This window comes from Ovis aries, chromosome 2, assembly GCF_016772045.2.
Source record: "Ovis aries strain OAR_USU_Benz2616 breed Rambouillet chromosome 2, ARS-UI_Ramb_v3.0, whole genome shotgun sequence".
NCBI lineage: Eukaryota > Metazoa > Chordata > Mammalia > Artiodactyla > Bovidae > Ovis > Ovis aries.
The window spans coordinates 211,789,957-211,804,957 of NC_056055.1; the positions used below are offsets into that span (position 1 = coordinate 211,789,957).

Consider the following 15,001-nt stretch of genomic DNA (forward strand, 5'->3'; position numbering starts at 1 on the left):
CCTGTTTTCATTCAATATTGTATACCTAGTAGGATAATCTCCTTGTTATTTAATATTTTATTAATGGTCAAGGGCTGAAACAGAAGTAGATCAGCAAAGGAAAAGAAACAAAAATGTCAGTACTAACACCATGCAAAAACTGTTACGTGAGCCTTTTATATGTAAGCAGGTATCAAGTATAGGACAAGTCATTTGAACTGTACTAGATCTAAATCCATGTAACAAACCACACAGTACTCAATTTTACTATATGTAATTTTCATTTGCTAAAATAGGAATATTTTTAAATGCCAAAAATTATCAAAAACAGGAACACTGCTACATACAAATATATAAATCTTTATTTTAATTAAGATAAAGTTTGTTAAAAACTTCATTCCTAGGAGTCACAGTTCAGAAATGACAAAAAATTTATATCAAGTCTTTCATGAATATTTGAAAATGAGATTTGAATCTTATCTCCTTTATCTTTTGGCAAAAGCACTGCTCTAATCCACAGTTTGTGAGATTACAAATTAATTACTTTATGAAAATATTTCAACCATTCCAACTAGAAAACAATCACAGTTCAGGGTGGGGAGCAGAGACAGGGTTTGTGTGTATTTTGGATAATTAATTAGGAGCTTCATCTTGCCAAGGAAGAAACTGAAGACAGTATAACAGAAGAAATTGAAACTACAACTGAAGGGCGATAACTACTTAATGGCAAATCACAAACTTCATGAAAAACATGTCTAAAAATTGCATTTATTGTCAAAACCCACTGAAGGCACAACACTGAAAGTAAACCCTATTGTAAACTACGGACTTTGAGTGATAAGGATGTGTCAGTGTAAGTTCATAGATTGTTATACAAACACTACCTTTATGCAGTATGTCGACAGTAAGGGAAGCCATATCTGTGTAGGGACAGGGGATATATGGGAACTCTGTATTTTCAACTCAATTTTGCTATAAACCTAAAACTTCTCTAAAGATTAAACTTTATTAATTTTTATACATATAACCATAGAAAAAATCTTCCATATAAACTTTAGCCAGGGAAAACATTTAACAGATCATTTCTTGTCAAAGACACAGAATTATTATAACTCTACTACATAGAATTCATTTATTATAACATTTTTATTATACCAGTGTTCTCAAAATGCTTTTTTTTTCCAGACTCTAATATTGTATATAATGTGACTGCAGAGACTGACATATAAATTAGGACTTCTTTTGGTATTACCCGTTTATAGTTACTACTGTGATTCTGCAAATGTGATACTTTTAAATCACATTTTCATAACTATAGGCAAACTAAAAATGCCTTTTCAAAATAAATATTATCTATGAATACTGTAATAATACTAACTGCCATTCATGAAAGAAGTGAAGAAGGCAAGGACCGTATCATGCAGTAGTCACACAGGTGAGGGTAAAGTGCTGGATTTTATGCCAAAAGGAAGTTATTCACAAGATAGTAATACAACTTTTTTTCTGAGCACTCAAGCCGCTAGGTAGATAATGTACTGGGATATGAGAATAAAAAAGGAAACCAATTAGGACACCATTTATAAAACCATTTATAATAATCTAAATGAGGTCAGATAATGTGATCTCTAAATATTTCATGTGCTGTCCTACATATCCCAGCCTTCACTGCAGTTAGGTTGGAGCCATGTCACTAGTTCTGACCAACAGACTGTGAACAAAACGGATATAGTTAGTCCCAGTCCACCTGATCACCTAGAGCTATACAGTGCAGATATGACAGCTACAAGATGGAAGAGGGTCATAGCTCACACCACACGGGACTTCATGTAAGCCACTGTAAACTTTTGCTGTGCTAAATTACTGAGATTAGAAGGTTAATTTGTTACTCCAGGGCTTATTCTGACTAAAACACAGAATAAAATATGAAAATGACCTGGACTGGAAATGAGGTGAGAGATAAAGACGAAATGAAGACTAGAGGATGGATTCAAGATTTAAGTGCTGCACTCAATATGCCAGCAAATTTGGAAAACTCAGCAGTGGCCACAGGACTGGAAAAGGTCAGTTTTCACTCCAATCCTAAAGAAAGGCAATGCAAAAGAATGCTCAAACTACTGCACAATTGCACTCATCTCACATGCTAGTAAAGTAATGCTCAAAATTCTCCAAGCCAGGCTTCAGCAATACGTGAACTGTGAACTCCCTGAAGTCCAAGCTGGTTTTAGAAAAGGCAAAGAAAGAAACCAGAGATCAAATTGCCAACATCCGCTGGATCATGGAAAAAGCAAAAGAGTTCCAGAAAAACATCTATTTCTGCTTTATTGACTATGCCAAAGCCTTTGACTGTGTGGATCACAAGAAACTGTGGAAAATTCTGAAAGAGATGGGAATACCAGACCACCTGACCTGCCTCTTGAGAAATCTGTATGCAAGTCAGGAAGCAACAGTTACAACTGGACATGCAACAACAGACTGGTTCCAAATAGGGAAAGAAGTACATCAAGGGCTGTATATTGTCACCCTGCTTATTTAACTTATATGCAAAGCACATCATGAGAAACGCTGGACTGGAAGAAACACAAGCTGGAATCAAGATTGCCGGGAGAAATATCAATAACCTCAGACATGCAGATGACACCACCCTTATGGCAGAAAGTGAAGAGGAACTAAAAAGCCTCTTCATGAAAGTGAAAGTGGAGAGTGAGTAAGTTGGCTTAAAGCTCAACATTCAGAAAACGAAGATCATGGCATCTGGTCCCATCACTTCATGGGAAATAGATGGGGAAATAGTGGAAACAGTGGCTGACTTTATTTTGGGGGGCTCCAAAGTCACTGCAGATGGTGATTGCAGCCATGAAATTAAAAGACGCTTACTCCTTGGAAGAAAAGTTATGACCAACCTAGATAACATTCTAAAGCAGAGATACTACTTTGCCGACTAAAGTTCGTCTACTCAAGGCTATGGTTTTTCCTGTGGTCATGTATGGATGTGAGAGTTGGACTGTGAAGAAGGCTGAGCGCCGAAGAATTGATGCTTTTGAACTGTGGTGTTGGAGAAGACTCTTGAGAGTGCCTGGACTGCAAGGAGATCCAACCAGCCCATTCTGAAGGAGATCAGCCCTGGGATTTCTTTGGAAGGAATGATGCTGATGCTGAAACTCCTGTACTTTGGCCACCTCATGGGAAGAGTTGACTTGCTGGAAAAGACTGTGATGCTGGGAGGGATTGGGGGCAGGAGGAGAAGGGGATGACCGAGGATGAGATGGCTGGATGACATCACTGACTCGATGGACTTGAGTCTGAGTGAATTCCGGGAGTTGGTGATGGACAGGGAGGCCTGGCGTACTGCAATTCATGGGGTCGCAAAGAGTCAGACACGACTGAGTGACTGAACTGACTGAACTGAACTGAGGTCTTGAAGAAGTATGATGAAGTAAGCATGGGGAAATCAAAGATGATCTTAAGCATTCTTTCATTAAATTTTACTCCGGTCAGAAAATTTTCCTATAAAATGCAACTTTGTTTGGTAATCAAACTGATTTTTAGCTCATGGAAAAATAGAGAAAAATAAAAATTTATGGAGTTGATGTTAGCCCATGTGGTCGTGACCATAGTTGCTAAGTCGTATCCGACCCTTGCGACCCCATGGACTGTAGCCTGCCAGGCTCCTCTGTCCATGGGATTCTCCAGGCAAGAATACTGAAGTGGGTTGCCCTTCCCTTCTCTAGAGGATCTTCCCGACCCAGGGATCGAACCCAGGTCTCCTGCACTGCAGGCAGATTCTTTACCGCCTGAGCTAGCAGGGAAGCTCTTCTGCTTCTGTTAGGTCCATACTATTTCTGTCCTTTATCATGGCCATCCTTGCATATGTTACCTTGATCTCTCCAATTTTCTTGACAAGATCTCTAGTCTTTCTTATTCTATCATTTTCCGCTATGTCTTGCACTGTTCACCTAAGAAGGCTTTCTTATCTCTCCCTGCTATTCTCCAGAACTCTGGTGGCTCAGAGGTTAAAGCATCTGCCTCCAATGCGGGAGACCCGGGTTCAATCCCTGGGTCGGGAAGATCCCCTGGAGAAGGAAATGGTAACCCACTCCAGTATTCTTGCCTGGAGAATCCCATGGATAGAGGAGCCTGGCAGGCTACAGTCCACGGGGTCACAAAGAGTTGGACACGACTGAGCGACTTAACTTCTGCATTTAGTTAGGTTTATCTTCCCCTTTCGTTTCTCTTCTTTTCTCAGCTATTTGTAAAACCTCCTCAGGCAACCACTTTGCCTTCTTGCATTTCTTTTTCTTTGGGATGGTTTTGGTCACTGCTTCCTATACAATGTTGCAAACCTCCATCCATAATTCTTCAGGCACTTTATCTACCAGATCCTTTCCCTTGAATCTATTCATCACTTCCGTTAGATAATTATATGGGGGATTTGATTTAGGTCATACCAGAATGGCCAAGTGGCTTTCCCTACTTTTTTTTTCAATTTAAGCCTGAATTTTGCAATAAGGAGCTCATGATCTGAGTCACAGTCAGCTCCAGGTCTTATTTTTGCTGACTGTCTGGAGTTTCTCCATCTTCAGCTGCAAAGAATATAATCAATCTGATTTGGTATTGACCATCTGGTAATGTCCATGAGTAGAGTCATCTCTTGTGTTGTTGGAAGAGGGCGTCTGCTATGACCAGTGTGTTCTCTTGGGAAAATTCTGTTAAACTTGGCCCTGCTTCATTTTGGACTACAAGGCCAAACTTGCCTACTTGACTTCCTACTTTTGCATTCCAATCCCCTCCAATGAAAAGGACATCTCTTTTTGGAGTTAGTTCTAGGAGGTCTTATAGGTCTTCATAGAACCATTCAACTTCAGCTTCTTTGGCATTAGTGGTTGGGGCATAGTGTTGGATTACTGTGATGTTGAATGGTTTGCCTTGGAAACGAACCAAGATCATCCTGTCATTTTTGAGACTGCACCCAAGTACTGCTTTTCAGACTTTTATGTTGACTATGAGGGCTACCCCACTTCTTCTAGGGGATTCTTTCTTTGAACAAGGGATTCTTGCTTGGAAATAGGTCTAAAAAATAATTATGATTGTAAATATATTACAGATAAGTATATGGCTATTTCAATCAAAGGAGATTAACACCTGTTGTACCTCAAAGACAAAACATGTTTTTGTAAACAATTTATATTACCAACAATGTAATGGCTTACATGGGATTCTCAGGTGGCAGAATCCATTTGGCAATGTAAGAGAAGCAGGTTTGATCCCTGAGTTGGGAAGGTCCCCTGGAGTAGGAAATGGCAAGTCACTCCAGTATTCCTGCCTGGAAAATTTCTTGGTCAGAAGACCCTGGTGGGCTACAGTCCATGGGGTCACAAAGACTCGGATTCGACTGAGCACACATACAATAGCTTATGTAACTTACAGTGTAACAAGTCAGAACAAAGCTGAAGCAACAAGAAATAAAAAAGAATGTGAAGCATACCCAGCGTCTAGACTCCTCAGTTAGCATTAAGCTTGGCGTGTCAGACCACGAAGAATTCGATTCCCTACATCTCTCTGGAGTAGGCTGAACTGATCACAAACCACCACATGCATTCATCTTCACTGGAAATAGGAGGTCCTACTTCTAGTGACGATCAGGGCAAATACATCCATGAGCAGACCTGAGCAGTTAGACTGGGCAGTCAGTCCTCAGGAAGGCAGTATAGGCCTTCAATCCTCATCTTTGCTTATTTGCAGTCCCCATTTAAGTTACTGATGGAAATAAGTACAAGCTGATTAACCCAAGTCGTTTTGAGTACAGTACCTACTGGTACTAACTTCTGCTTAACATCAGGAATCTGTATCACTCTTTTGCTGGTTTTTTTTTTTTTTTTCTCTTTTTACATCACTGTTTTAACCCTGAAATAGTTTGTTCCTCAGAATAAGACAGAGCTTTCTCATATTACACTTTAAGTTACCAAGACTTAAAGAAAAACTTGTATAAATTAATCTTGCCTTTAACAGAGTCTGTTAGCTTAGTAATAAAAATGAGTTAACTATGATTTAAAAAAAAATAAAGAAGATCTAACTGTAAAATAATTATAATTCCAAGAATAAAATACATAAAATTAGGCCAAACTTCTCTGCTGTCTGCACACCTAGAAGAACTTAGCCTTTCCTGGAATTTCATTCCTTTAGATGAAGGGATAGCAAACTTTCTTTAAAGAGAGAGACATGAAATATTTGTTTTATAGGCACATGGTCTGTTTAATAACTGCTCAACTCTGCTGTCGTAGCATGAAAGCTGCCATAAATGAAAGGGTTTAACCATCTGTCAATAAAACTTTGTCTCCAAAAATAGACAATAGGCCAGATTTGGTGCATGGGCTATAGTCTTCCAATCCCTGATATAGAACATGTTTTCATATGACTTTCCTTAATGAAATGTCTTTTAAAATCTTTTGTTCATATTTAATTAGCTATCTTATAAGACTATAAGCTATATATAAGTATATAAGGCTATACGCATTGTAAATACTTACAGCTCCCAATCTGTAGCTTGCCTTTCATTTTCCTAAAGGTGTCTTTTGAGCAGCAAAAGATTCTAATTTTGATGCAGCCTAATTTTTCAAATGTTCCTTTATGGAAAGTTCTTTTTTATGTCCTAGGAAATATTTGCTTAACACAAAGTCATAATGATTTACTCATGTTTCTAAAATATCAAAGAGTTTTACAGCTTTAACTTCTAGATCTATAATCCAATTCAAGTCAAGCTCTGTGTATTGTATGAGGTATGGTCCAGATTCATTATTTTCTATAGGATATCTAGTTCCTGAATCATTTGTTGAAAAGATTCTTTAATCCTTTAATAGAAAAAAACCTATCCTAGAATAGATAAAAGACTACCCATATGAATACTATATGCTGTATATATACTTACATACACACAGAGAACCCTTAGGATATCTTTCCATCATTTACCTACATACCTACCTGCCTGTGTCAACACCATGACCCAGTATCACACTATCATTGTAGTTTAGTGTAATTCTTAAAATACAGTAAATTCTCCAACTTTGCTCTTTCCCAATATTGTTTTGACAATTCTAAATTTGAGAATCAGCCTGACAGTCTCTTTAAATAAATAACCAGCATTTTGAATAGGACTGCATTGCATCCATAGATCTATTAGTGGAGAATTAACATCTTAACAACACTGAATCTTCTGATCACGTATGAGGTATTATTTCTGTTTATTCAGATACTGGTCATTTCTCTCAGCTATGCTGCATACAGTTTTAAAATTTTATCTCTACGTATTTCACGTTTATCAGCTGATTTGCTCAGTTGTGTCCGACTCTTTGCGACCCCATGGACTGTAGCACACCAGGCTTCCCTGTCCATCACCAAACTCCTGGAGCTTGCTCAAACTCATGTCCATCAAGTCGGTGATGCAATCCAACCATCTCATCCTCTGTCATCCCCTTATCCTCCTGCCTTCAATCTTTCCCAGAATCAGGTTCTTCTCCAATGAGTCAGTTCTTTGCATCAGGTGGCCAAAGTACTGGAGTTTCAGCTTCAGCATCAGTCCTTCCAATGAATATTCAGGACTGATTTCCCTGAGGATTGACTGGTATGATCTCCTTGCAGTCCAAGGGACTCTCAAGAGTCATCTCCAACACCACAGTTCAGAAGCATCAATTCTTTGGAGCTCAGCTTTCTTTATAGTCCAACTCTCACACCCATACAAGACTACTGGAAAGTAGTCTTGTACTGGCAAAGTAATGTCTCTGCTTTTTAATATGCTGTCTAGGTTGGTCATAGCTTTTCTTCCAAAGATCAAGCATCTTTTAACTTCATGGCTGCAGTCACCATTGTTCATGCTTATGTAGCATTCATAAATTGTTTGGATGTCAGAATATAAAAATATAGTTGACTTTTATATGGTGACCTGATATTCTTTGATGCTGTCAAATTCACCTAGAGGAGTTTTAGTACCTTCCTCATAAAGTCCTTAGGATTTTCTATGTATTACTATATTATGTCAACTGCAGATAGTTTTACTTTTAATCAGATTCCTTTTATTATTTTTATCTTACTGCACTGGCTATGAATTCCTGTATAATGTTAATTATAAGCTGTGTAAGTGGACATTCTTACCTTCGTCCTAATCTTATAGAGAAAGCATTCAGTCTTTTATTACTAAATGTAATGTTAGCTACAGATGTTTTATAAATGCCCTTTATCAGACTGAAGACGTTTCTGTCTATTCTGGGTCTGCTGTGAGTTTTTATCATGAATAGGTTTGAATTTTGTCAAATGCATCTGGTCAAGAGGGAGGCTTATGCCATAAACTTTACACTTTCCTTCTTTTCTAATGTAAGAATCTGTAACTTTAAATTTTTGTCTAAGTATTTCTTTAGTAATCCAACAGCTGTATCTTACAAAATGTGACATGCTGTATTTTCATTATCATTCTGTTTAAAACATTTTACATATTCTCTTGTGATTTCTTTGATCCAACCAATATTTGGAAATGTATAATTTAATTTTGATATATTTTAGACATACATATTTGCCATTTTCTATCACTTTCCTTTATGTAGACTGAGTCTTCACTCAGTATCATATTCATTCAACCTAAAGAACATTTTAAGATTTCTTATAATATAGGTATACTGACAGAAAATTTTCTTACTTTGCTTATTTGGAATGTTATTTTGCCTTTGTTTTTAAAAGTAATTTTAGGTTGAATTTTTTTTTAAATTTCCTTCAGCCCTTTAAATATATCATTCCATTGCTTTCCAGCTTGCTTATCTTCTGATGAGAAGTCGGCAATGATTTTTTTTCTTTGCTTCCTTATGTTTTTTTTTCTCCTCTTACTGCTTTTAAGATTTTCTCTACATCACTAGCACTTGGTGATTTGACTACAATACACCACAGTGTGGTTCTGTTTGTAATCCTACTTGTAACTTACTGAGATTCTTAGGTCTGCAGTTTTATGTCCTTTTAAGTCTTTGAGCATACTAACCATATTTTAGATATTTTACAGTCTCTGCCAACTAATATCTGTCATTTCTGTGTCTTTTTCTATTGATTTTTCTTCCTCTTTGCACGTCCAGTAGTTCATTGTGTGTGTGTGTGTCTGTGTATGAATGTGTGTAAGCAAATACACACACATTTATTATGGAAACTATGAATATAATATTGTTGAATTTATAGATTTTATGATCTTCCTTTTAAAGATAAAATATTGTTTCAAGGGATTATTATTTACTGTTCAACTTCATTCTTTTCAGCTTTCTAGATTTGTTAGAGCAAGTATAGAGTAGCCATTAGTCACCAGGTCAAACTCAGCCTTACTCTTTGAGGTGTTACCAATCTGGGGCCTCTACTGAATGCTCCAGATGTTCAACAAAGTCTCTCCACTCTGCTTATTCAGAACTCAAACATCTCTCAACCTTGTAAGCACTTGAAATTTTTCAGATTACAATTTCCTAATAACTTTGTGGGTGCCCTTATGGAGTTTTACTTACACATGCACAGCTTAGTATTTAACAAAGGTCTCAAGAGGACTACATGAAGATTTATGATGCTCTTTCTTTGAGTACTTAAGTCCATCTTCTTTAGTATTCTGATCTAATGATTCCAGCTATCTGAGCCTCTCCAATTCTAACCTTTATTTCAGTCAAGCAAGACCACTGTGCTCTATTTGGCTTTCCTTTCCCTGCACCAGATATTTAAAAATGCCTCTAGGCAGACAACAAGGGCAATTAAAGGGCTCACCTCATCTGTTTCTTTTTTCTCAGGAATCGCTGACTCTGACCTTTGCTGCTTTATATCAATTTTCTGAAAATAATGACTTTCATATATTTCTGTCTCATTTCCCAGCTATTTACAGTCAAAGAGAACAAATAGTACCAGTAATGCCACTCCATTATGGCTAGAAATCAAAGAACTTTATTAATATGTGTTTGTGTGTGATCTCTCGAAAATGTTTCTATTTTGTTTCAAATATTTCATACTCAGAATTTCATTGCCTTTAAAAAAATAAAAACCAGGTACTTCCCTGGTGATCCAGTGGCTAAGACTCTAAGCTCCCAATGCAGGAGGCCCAGGTTCCTCCCCTGGTCAGGAAGCTAGATCCCATATGCTACAACTAAGATCCGGTGCAGCCAAATACAAAATAAGTGAATATTAAAACAAACAAGCAAAACTACAGCTGCCGGGTAAGACCAGAATCTTAACAACAACAAAAACCATTAAAATCGATTCCCAGGTTTCTTTAGGGGGTGTTCCTGGACTATTTCAAGAAAGCAGAGCTGTTTATCCACCATCTATCTACCTTTCAACTTTTCTATAAGAGATAGTTATGTTATGTTTGAGCCACTACAGTTTTAAGTCTCCTTCTTACAACTTAGCCTTTATGCTAAATGCTACAGAAATTCTTATGACCAAAAGAGTGATTATAAGATAAACCCAAAGCATGTGTACTAACTGTATAACATGGTAGGGACAGAAAGCAGATAGGAAAGAGACAAAGGTTGATGATCCTTTTTTACTTCACTATACCATATACACTATCTTGGCAAAATATCATTTAAAAAGAGACCCAAGTGCCTAAGACACTAGTTCTAGTAAAAGCAGCCAGAAAAAGTCACAATGATGTAATGTAGTGACGGTTCCTTGGTGTTTTAATCCTCATAAACAAATCACTTTAGGCAAGAATTAGTTCATTTGCAAGAGAAAAAAAAAAGAATACAACTCTGCTTAGGGAGGCTCTCTCTGACTACAGACTACTTCTAACTTAATGAATAATCCAAGAATACAGGGCACCTTGAAGGAATAGAAAAATCCAGTTGCTTCTCTGCTGCTAACAACAACAAAAACATGTATAACAACAACAAAAAACTGTATTCCAACAATCTCTCTTAAGAGTTCTAGCCACATAATGGAAGCCAGCCTAGGAGCAAAAAGTCAGATTAATCCCTAATCAAATGTACTGTTTCAGGTGGCCACAAGGTAGCAGTCATTAAGATGAGGGAGAGGTGGATGGTCTGAGGAAAATAACTAATCAACTAGTTTGTAGGCTAAGCAACTATGAGCAAGGGAGATTTTTGGTTTTTATATTTTTACATACAGCCGACTGGAGGCAAACAGAATTAAAAACTACATTTTTGAGGCAACTCTATTAGCAAAAAGACCCCACTAGTTACCATACTCTCCCCAGGAAGTCCAAATTTGCACTAATAGGACACAGGATGAGAATCCAGTGCAGCCTCCAATAAAGACACACTCTGTAACACCCATTTCAGATGGGTGTTCAGGCTTCCCAAGTGGCACCAGTGGTAAAGAACCTGCCTACCAATGCCAGAGACGCCAGAGATGTGAGTTTGATCCCTGGGTTGAGAAGATTCCCAGGAGAAGGAAATGGCAACCCACTCCAGTATTCTTGTCTGGAAATCCTATAGACAGAGGAGCTTAGAGGGCTACAGAACATGGGGTCGCAAAGAGTCGAACACGACCGAGCTGCACACACACACACAGATACAGACACAAAGGATGATGGGTAAGGAATAATTCCCAAAAAGCAAAGTCCAGGGGCTGTGGAAAATAAAGGACAAAGGAGCTTCTCTCAGAAAGCAGAATTGGGATCCTATCAAGACCTTACTGTACTTCCGAAGTAAGAAGTCTTATTAGTTATTGTAAGAACCAGCAACTATCGTGTGTATCCTGTCCTTCCCTCTACCTAGTATTTACTGTAGCTTTCCTGTCCCTACTTCAACACACACACAAGAAACAAGAAGGCAAGAGGGTTAAGAAACTTGCTTGTGGGCTTAGAGCTTACCACAAATAAGGAACAACATCTGGACCCAAAGGAGAGGACTTTACTCTACCTGCTGAATGTGGTTTTGAATCACAATCTTAATATATTGTACAATTCTGTCCAGAAATCTGGAAAAACTCAATTTGTCAATGATCTAAACAGATTTTTCAGTATTAGTTTTAAAGAATTCATACAGTGGATTGGCATATTTAGCCTTGTTCTCCTACCATCTATCATCCCCTCCCCCAGTCAAAGAAAGGAAGAGAGAAAAATTAGAGAGGTTGAAGAATACTAACACATTCTATCAATACCACTCCCCCTTTTCTTGTATGAAAAGAATTTTTAAAGTTAATAGTTTGTTAAATTGTCTTCTCTGTGCTTTAAAAATCCTTGCATAATGTCAAACATTAACAATTAGGGACATACAAATTAGTATATAGGAGATTAACTAATTTTATTAGTTTTTAAACTAATAAAAACATATTTGCAAAAGAATAGTATGAAGCCCATGCATGTGATCAGTTCAATAAGCACTGTGTGTGTGTGTGTGTTTGCACACATGTACACACATGTTTATATGTGTGCACAATTCTTTTGTATAGGAAGCCAGGACATGTTATAATGTTACCAAACTATACACTGCATAAAGGCCTGGATGAAAGGGCAAGCAGCCTGCCCGCCCACCAGAGGACCAAGACCCAGCTCCACCAAATGCAGGCCAGATACTAGCCTGGGACCAGCTGGACCTGGCTGCTGAGAGGGGAGTGCACTCCTTGGACACTGCACTGTTTCCCACAAAGGGACTCTTCTCCAAGGTCAAGATACATAACCAACCTACCACATACATAAAAACACAAATAGCAATTTACTCAAAATGAGGTGACAGAGGAAGATGTTTCAGATGAAGGAACAAGATCAAACCACAGGAGAACAAAGTAACATGGATATAGGCAATCTAACTGAGAAACAGTCAAGAGTAATGATCATAAAGATGATCAAAGAAATTGGGAGGAGACTAGATGCACAGAGCAAGAAATTATAAGTTGTTAACAAACAGAAAACAGAAAGAATGACTTAACAGAATGGAAGAATACAATAGTTGAAATGAAAAATACACTAGAAGGAATTGATACTAGACTAAATGAAACAGAACCGATCAGTGAGATGGTAGACAGAGCAGTGGAAATCACTGCCACCGAACAGAAATAAAAAAGAATGAGAAGAAATGAGGATGGTTTAAATGAACCCTGAGATAACACCAAGTGTGCTAATATTGCATTATGTAGGGCTCTTAGAAGGAAAAGAGAAAGAGAAAGGGCCCAAGAAGGTATTTTAAGAGATAACAGACATAAACCTTCTTTTAGCTTGGGGAAGGAAACAGTCAGGAAGTGCAGAGTCCTATATAGGATTAACCCACAAAGGAATATACCATGACATATTTCATCAAAATGACAAAAATTACAGATACAGAGAGGATATTAAAAGCAACAAGGGAAAAGCAACAAATAATATGCAAGGGAACTACCATAAGACTATCAGCTGATTTTTCAGAAGAAACTGCAGGCCAGAAGGGAGTGGCATAATATACTTAAAGTGATTAAAGAGAAAAAAACATACAACCAAGAATATTCCACCCAGCTCATTCAGATTTGATGGAGCAAACAAAAGCTAGAAGATTTCAGCAGCACCAAATCACTTTTACAACAAATGCTACAGGAACTAGGTGGAAAAGAAAATACCATAACTAGAAACAAGACTATTACAAACTGGAAAAGCTCACTGGTAAAGGCAAACATAGAATAAAGGTAGGAAATAATCCACATGCAAAGCTAGAAGTGATATTTAATGACAAAAGTTGTGAAATAATTTGTATTCACAATAAACAGTTAAGGGATACACTAAATAATTAGATGCAAAATATACTATCAAAAATAATTATGAGGGGAGGAGAGCACAAATGCAGGGTACGTAAAATGTGTTTGAAACTAAGAGATCAGTAACTTAAAATAAGCGTGGAAAAATATATACTCCTATACAAAAGTTTCATGATAACCACAAAATCAAAAAAATGTATACACACACACAAAAAGGAACCAAACATAACACTAAAGACAGTCATCAAATCACAAGAGTAGAGCACAAAATAAGAAAAGACCTACCAGAAAGAAAAAAAAACTAAAACAATTAACAAAATTGCAATAGGAACACACATATCAGTAATTACTCTAACTTTTGGCCACCTCATGTGAAGAGTTGACTCATTGGAAAAGACTCTGATGCTGGGAGGGATTGGGGACAGGAGGAGAAGGGGACGACAGAGGATGAGATGGCTGGATGGCATCACGGACTTGATGGACGTGAGACTGAGTGAACTCCGGGAGTTGGTGACGGACAGGGAGGCCTGGCGTGCTGCGATTCATGGGGTTGCAAAGAGTCGGAAACGACTGAGTGACTGAACTGAACTATAAATGGAATAAATGCTTCAACCAAAAGACACAGACTAGCTGAACAGAACAGGACCCATATATTTGCTGCCTAGAAGAGACTCACTTTAGATCTAGAAATACATACAGAATGAAAATGAGGGAAGAAGAAAAGATATTCTATGCAAAAAGAAATCAAAGGAAAGCCAGAGTAGCAATCCTTATATCATAAAAATAAAACTTTAAAATAAAGACTATCACAAGACAAAGGACACTACATAATGATCAAAAGATCAATCTAAGAAGATACAACAATGGAAATATATATATGCACCAAACAAAGGAGCACTTCAAAGATAAAGCAATTGTTAATAGAAATAGGAGAAACTGGCAGTAATATAAGAGCCCTCTGATGAAGGTGAGAGAGGAGGGTGAAAAAGCTAGATTAAAACTCAACATTCAAAAAACTAAGATCACGGCATCTGGTCCCATCACTTCACAGCAAATAGATGGGGGAAAAAATGGAAACAATGACAGACTTTATTGTCTTGGGCTCCAAAATCACTGCGGATGGTGACTGCAGCCATGAAATGAAAAGATGGTTGTTCCTTGGAAGATAAGCTATGACAAACCTAGACAACATATTAGAAAGCAGAAACATCATGCCAACAAAAGTGTGAATAATCAAAGCTATAGATTTTTCAGTAGTCATGTACAGATGTAAGAGTTGGACCATAAAGAAGGCTGAGCATAGAAGAATTGATGCTTTTGAACTGTGGTGCTGGAGAAG

General features: G+C 37.5%; 1 protein-coding gene across 11 annotated transcripts in view; it reads right to left on the reverse strand.

The window, feature by feature from the left end:
• Positions 1–15,001, reverse strand: part of KANSL1L (KAT8 regulatory NSL complex subunit 1 like) — a 141,143-nt gene that overhangs the window by 83,527 nt on the left and 42,615 nt on the right. The window lies entirely within an intron of this gene.